Source organism: Ranitomeya imitator, chromosome 7 (assembly GCF_032444005.1).
Source record: "Ranitomeya imitator isolate aRanImi1 chromosome 7, aRanImi1.pri, whole genome shotgun sequence".
Lineage (NCBI taxonomy): Eukaryota > Metazoa > Chordata > Amphibia > Anura > Dendrobatidae > Ranitomeya > Ranitomeya imitator.
In genome coordinates this window covers 29,814,267-29,821,556 of record NC_091288.1, presented here as the reverse complement: position 1 = coordinate 29,821,556, position 7,290 = coordinate 29,814,267, and the positions used below count along the sequence as shown (strand labels likewise).

At 45.0% G+C, this 7,290-nt stretch overlaps 2 non-coding genes across 2 annotated transcripts; both read left to right on the top strand.

Annotated features, from left to right (window-relative positions):
* The first annotated feature begins 302 nt into the window (after positions 1-302).
* On the top strand, positions 303-373 carry TRNAG-GCC (transfer RNA glycine (anticodon GCC)). The gene has a single exon. It is a non-coding gene; the product is annotated as a tRNA-Gly (tRNA).
* A 370-nt stretch (positions 374-743) lies between these two features.
* On the top strand, positions 744-815 carry TRNAA-CGC (transfer RNA alanine (anticodon CGC)). The gene has a single exon. It is a non-coding gene; the product is annotated as a tRNA-Ala (tRNA).
* The last annotated feature ends 6,475 nt before the right edge of the window (positions 816-7,290 follow it).

Sequence of the window (7,290 nt, the reverse complement as noted above, 5' to 3'; positions counted from 1 at the left end):
ATTTGAAAAGTAAATTTAAAAATTTAAATTTAGAAAGGAAATGTTTAAAATTTAATTTGAAAATGTAAAACGCAGCTTAAAAAAATGCTGCAAAAACCACAACTTGTGAACATAGCCTCGATTGGATTTTTCCACTCAAATAAAGAATAAACAAAACAAAAGTGATCTAAAGAAAGAAGCAAAACTGGCAGAAGTTTGCAATAGAGCCAATCCCCAAAAGTCACTGTTCAATGGAAATACTGTTTCCCTCTGCTGCAGGAGAGTGCTCATATAACACTCCCACGGCTTAAACCCACAAGCAAGCATTGGTGGTTCAGTGGTAGAATTCTCGCCTGCCACGCGGGAGGCCCGGGTTCGATTCCCGGCCAATGCAGTTGAAATTTTATTTTATTTTTTATATTTTTTTTTTCATTATCACACAAGCTTCCTCCGTACCGAATGCTGCATTTTTCCTGACACTGTATAGAAAAATACTTGTCTGTATATTGTACACTACATTGTGTTACATTGTATCTCTGTAGGTCAGGCTGCATCTTTATACTCTGACATCTTAATTTCACCAGAATGCAGAACATAGAATGTTTCTATCATCGCTACATACAAGTTATTGCTCCTTGTGCTGCATTATTATGTATCTAGGTGGAAGCTACCAAGCCGCCAGGAAGTAGGGGGAGGAACAAAGACTGTGCTCGGACGTTCCAATACCCTCTATAAGCAGGGAAGCCGACTGACGCAGGCAGCTGGGGGATGTAGCTCAGTGGTAGAGCGCGCGCTTCGCATGTGTGAGGTCCCGGGTTCAATCCCCGGCATCTCCAGCTTTTTTTGGGGGGATTTTTTTTTTTCCCTTTAAATTTATTTCTTTGTATTTAATTAAGCTTTATCTCTATTATTGCATTTAGTTCAACTTGCATTTGGGCTTACATTGAGAAATCCAGGACGGGCTCAGGTTTTCTCACGTCTTTTTTTTTTTTTTAATTCCTCTTTGGCATAGGTGTCAGTGGTCATGTATAAATGTGAGTTGATTCATGTGTCCCAGAATTTCTCTGTAACGTCCCATTTTTGTCATATATACTAGCTGAAGAGCCCTGCGTTGCACGGGCATAGTAACTATCTGTGGCTAGTTATAACAAATTATAATGATTATCCTCCGTCCCATAGTCCCGTACCCATATACCCATCATACATATCTTCCATCCCATAGCCCGTGCACATATACCCATCATACATAACCTCCATCCCATAGTCCTGTGCCCACATACCCATCAAACATATCTTCCATCTCATAGTCCCGTGCCCATATACCCATCATACACATCCTCCATCCCATAGTTCCGTGCCCATATACCCATTATGACATCATCGTCCTGGAAATCCCGCGTCTCTGATTGGTCGAGGCCGCCAGGCCTTGACCAATCAGCGACCGGCACAGCGACGATGATGTCATAAAGGACGAAGACATTCCGCGTCTCTGATTGGTCGAGGCCGCCAGGCCTCGACCAATCAGCAACGGGCACAGCGACGATGATGTCATAAAGGATGTAGAAATCCCACGTTTCTGATTCAGTGACGGGCACAGTATCGACATAGATGTCATAATGGTTGCTATGGCGACGATGATGTCATAAAGGTTGCCTCGACCAATCAGCGACGGGCACAGTCTGCCGCGAATTCTGGAATCATCATTGTCCATATACTACGGGGACATGCATATTCTAGAATACCCGATGCGTTAGAATTGGGCCACAATCTAGTATATATAGATATATATATCTATATATATAATTGTCGAAGGGTTTTTCCGTCTGTCTGTCTGTCTGTCTGTCTTTCTGTCTGTCTGTCTGTCTGTCCTGGAAATCCCGCGTCTCTGATTGGTCGAGGCCTGTGGAGGGTGCTGCCTTATACTATAGTGTCTGCCTGTGGGGAGTGCTGCCTTATACAACAGGGTCTGCCTGTGGGGGGGTTGCTGACTTATGCTACAGGGTCTGCCTGTGGGGGGTTCTGCCTTATACTACAGTGTCTGCCTGTGGGGGGTGCTGCCTTATACTACAGAGTATGCCTGTGAGGGGTACTGCCTTATTCTACAGAGTCTCCCTGTAGGGGGGTGCTGCCTTATACTACAGAGTCTGCCTGTGGGGGTGCTGCCTTATACTACAGAGTCTGCCTATAGGGTGCTGCCTTAAACTACCGGGTCTGCCTATGGGGGTGCTGCATTATACTACAGAGTCTGCCTATGGGGTGCTGCCTTATACTACAGAGTCTGCCTATGGGGTGCTGCCTTATACTGCAGAGTCTGCCTGTGCAGGGGTGCTGCTTTATACTACAGAGTCTGCATGTGGGGGGGGGGTGCTGCCTTATACTACAGGGTCTGCCTATGGGGTGCTGCCTTAAACTACCAGGTCTTCCTATGGGGGTGCTGCATTATACTACAGAGTTTGCCTATGGGGTGCTGCCTTATACTACAGAGTCTGCCTATGGGGTTCTGCCTTATACTACAGAGTCTGCCTATGGGGTGCTGCCTTATACTACAGAGTCTGCCTATGAGGTGCTGCCTTATACTATAGAGTCTGCCTATGGGGTGCTGCCTTATACTACAGGGTCTGCCTATGGGGTGCTGCCTTATACTATAGAGTCTGCCTGTGAGGGGTGCTGCCTTACTCTACAGAGTCTTCCTGTAGGGGGGTGCTGCTTTATACTAGAGTCTGCCTGTGGGGGTGCTGCCTTATACTGCAGAGTCTGCCTATAGGGTGCTGCCTTAAACTACAGAGTCTGCCTATGGGGTGCTGCCTTATACTATAGAGTCTGCCTATGGGGTGCTGCCTTATACTACAGGGTCTGCCTATGGGGTGCTGCCTTATACTATAGAGTCTGCCTGTGAAGGGTGCTGCCTTACTCTACAGAGTCTCCCTGTAGGGGGGTGCTGCTTTATACTAGAGTCTGCCTGTGGGGGTGCTGCCTTATACTGCAGAGTCTGCCTATAGGGTGCTGCCTTAAACTACAGGGTCTGCCTATCGGGTGCTGCCTTAAACTACCGGCTCTGCCTATGGGGGTGCTGCATTCTACTACAGAGTTTGCCTATGGGGTGCTGCCTTATACTACAGAGTCTGCCTATGGGGTGCTGCCTTTAACTACAGTGTCTGCCTATGGGGTGCTGCCTTATACTGCAGAGTCTACCTGTGGGTGGGTGCTGCCTTACACTACAGAGTCTGCCTATGGGGTGCTGCCATATACTACAGGGTCTGCTTATGGGGTGCTGCCTTATTATATAGAGTCTGCCTATCGGGGATGCCATATAATACAGAGTCTGCCTATGGGGGCAGCCTTATGCTATAGAGTCTGCCTATGGGAGGCTGCATTATACTACAGAGTTTGCCTATGGGGTGCTGCCTTACACTAAAGAGTCTGCCTATGGGGTGCTGCCTTATACCACAGAGTCTACCTATGGGGTGCTGCCTAATACTATAGAGTCTGCCTGTGGGGGCTGCCCTATACTACAGAGTCTGCCTATGGGGGACTGCCTTATGCTATAGAGTTAACAGAATGGGGGCACAGAATGGGTGCAGCACATGACAGAATGGGGGCGCAGGATGAGAACAGCACATTACAGAATGGGGGCGCAGGATGGGAACAGCACATGACAAGATTAGGGCGCAGGATGGAAGCAGCACATACCAGGATGGAGACCATATACTAATATAAATGCTCGCCACCCGGGCGTAGAATGGGTTCAATAGCTAGTATATCTACTATATAATTGTCTAAGGGTCACTTCCGTCTGTCTGTCATGGATATTCATTGGTCGCGGCCTCTCTCTGTCATGGAAATCCAAGTCGCTGATTGGTCGCGGCAAAACAGCCACGACCAATCAGCGACGGGCACAGTCCGGAAGAAAATGGCTGCTCCTTACTCCCCGCAGTCAGTGCCCAGAGCCCGGCGCCCGCATACTCCCCTCCGGTCACTGCTCACACAGGGTTAATGCCGGCGGTAACGGACCGCATTATGCCACGGGTAACACACTCCGTTACCGCTGCCATTAACCCTGTGTGTCCCCAACTTTTTACTATTGATGCTGCCTATGCGGCATCAATAGTAAAAAAAATGCAATGTTAAAAATAATAAAAAAACAAAAAACCTGCTATACTCACCCTCCATAGTCCGCCGAGCCGCTCGCGCCTGCCTCCATCTTCCGTTTCCAGCGATGCATTGCGAAATTACCCAGAAGATTTAGCAGTCTCGCGAGACCGCTAAGTCATCTGGGTAATTTCGCAATGCATCCTGGGAACGGAAGATGGTGGCAGCCGCGCGCTCATCGCCTGCGCCAGAGCCTCGCTGGATTCGATCCCGGCGGGTGAGTATATAACTAGTTTTATTTTCATTATTTTTTTAACAGGGATATCGTGCCCACACTGCTGTATACTACGTGCGCTGTGTTAGATACCGTGTGGCTCTGTGCTGTATACTACATAGGCAGTGTTATATACTATGTGGACTGTGTGATATACTCCGTGGGCTGTGCTAGATATTACGTGGCCACTGTTATATACTGTGTGGGCAGTGTTATGTACTACGTGACTGGACAATATACTATGTGACTGGGCAATATACTACGTGACTGGGCAATATACTACGTGACTGGACAATATACTATGTGACTGGGCAATATACTACGTGGCTCTGTGCTGTATACTACGTCGCTGAGCAATATACTATGTGGCTGGGCATTAACCCAATACTAGGCCTAAATAAAGAACGGCACCTCCAAAAGACATAATACATCAGAAAAAAAGCAACCAGGAAGCTTAATGCCAATAAAAGTATCAATATTTTACTTATTACAAAAGAAGATAAAAACCTTGACAAATCTTATAGTAACCAGTGGTGAGACATGTGACAGAATAATACTGTCTGCATACGGGAATATACCACAAAAAATAAAGTAATACACACAAAAAAATGCCTAAGATAATTGCCACAAAAATGTACAAAAAAGTTACAATAAAGCACCTACATAGTAGTGAGTATATTGTCATACAAAACCCACATATAATAAAGTATTGCTACATAAATATATATCAGTAAATGCTGAACAATTTAAGTGCCTAAATGGCTACAGACAGCATACAATATATGTACAAAATCGCTGTCTCTGATATAGAAAAAAGGTAGGCAAATATATAGACAAAATGTCACCAATATCTGTAAAGAAAAAGTACCATAGAGTCTAAATAGACTATGTTTTAGTAGAGGAAAGGGTTAACCTCATATACTATAATGTATACACATAGTGTCTTACAAATAGAGAGCCCTATTCCCTCACACAGAACATAGAGCGCATTATACCGCTGTAAAGAAGGTGCATATAATGCATATATAAGGCAAAGGAGATAGTGTAGCTGGGCAATATACTAAGTGGCTGGCAATATACTACGTGTCTGTGCTGCATACTACGTCGCTGTGCAATATACTACGTGACTGGGCAATATACTACGTGGCTGGGCAATATACTACGTGTCTGGGCAATATACTATGTCGCTGGGCAATATACTGCGTGGCTGGGCAATATACTACGTAGCTGGCCAATATACTACGTGACTGGGCAATATACTACGTGGCTGGGCAATATACTACGTCACTGGGCAATATACTACGTGACTGGGCAATATACTACATGGCTGGGCAATATACTACGTGGGTGGGCAATATACTACGTGGCTGGGCAATATACTACGTAGCTGGCCAATATACTACGTGGCTGGGCAATATACTACGTCACTGGGCAATATACTACGTGACTGGGCAATATACTACGTAGCTGGCCAATATACTACGTGACTGGGCAATATACTACGTAGCTGGGCAATATACCAACGTGGCTGGGCAATATACTACGTGGCTGGGCAATATACCAACGTGGCTGGGCAATATACTACGTAGCTGGGCAATATACCAACGTGGCTGGGCAATATACTACGTCACTGGGCAATATACTACGTGACTGGGCAATATACTACGTGGCTGGGCAATATACTACGTAGCTGGGCAATATACTACGTGGCTGGGCAATATACTATGTGGGTGGGCAATATACTACGTAGCTGGGCAATATACTACGTGGCTGGGCAATATACTATGTAGCTGGGCAATATACTACATAGCTGGGCAATATACTACGTAGCTGGGCAATATACTACGTAACTGGGCAATATACTACGTAGCTGGGCAATATACTATGTGGCTGGGCAATATACTACGTAACTGGGCAATATACTACGTAGCTGGGCAATATACTACGTGGCTGGACAATATACTACATGGCTGGGAAATATACTACGTGGCTGGGCAATATACTACGTAGCTGGGCAATATACTACGTGGCTGGGCAATATACTACGTAACTGGGCAATATACTATGTAGCTGGGCAATATACTACGTGGCTGGACAATATACTACATGGCTGGGCAATATACTACGTGGCTGGGCAATATACTACGTAGCTGGGCAATATACTACGTGGCTGGGCAATATACTACGTGGCTGGGCAATATACTACATGACTGGGCAATATACTACGTGGCTGGGCAATATACTACGTGGCTGGGCAATATACTACGTAGCTGGGCAATATACTATGTGGTTGGGCAATATACTATGTGGCTGGGCAATATACTACGTGGACATGCATATTCTAGAATACCTGATGCGTTAGAATCGGGCCACCATCTAGTATATATATATATATATATATATCCACAATCATATATTCAATTCTTAATTAATCAGGACCATAGCTAGCAAATGTCATTTTAAGGAGAGCTCTTTCTGCCTGTCTTTTTGGTGTCACTTGTGACATTTCTCCCCAAAATTATACTAATATAAAGTACTAATTAACTGCCACCTCTGAAACGTCTTCTAACCCATGTGGTCCTTTATTTTCTCCCGAAAAAAGTAAAAATGATCAGAACAAGTAGTTTGCAGGATTCTATTGCCTCAAATACACACTGGGAACGATGGATTTAGTCTGTCGCTGTTTAAAGGCAACTAATGTCTGGATACGTTGTAAATATCCACCTGTCATTATGTCGTGTTTAGGTATAAACCTTTGCACTTATTAATTTCTTATTATATCTTTACAGTGTTTCATGCTTTGCTTTTCCCATATAAGAGTTCCACATCTATACAACACACAGAGTTAAAGCGGTTGTACAGCTTTGGGGACATTTTTTTTTCATTTAAATGCACATATTTGGGGGTAAAAATTATTTCTTCAATTGGGTTTCAGTAAAGAGCCGATT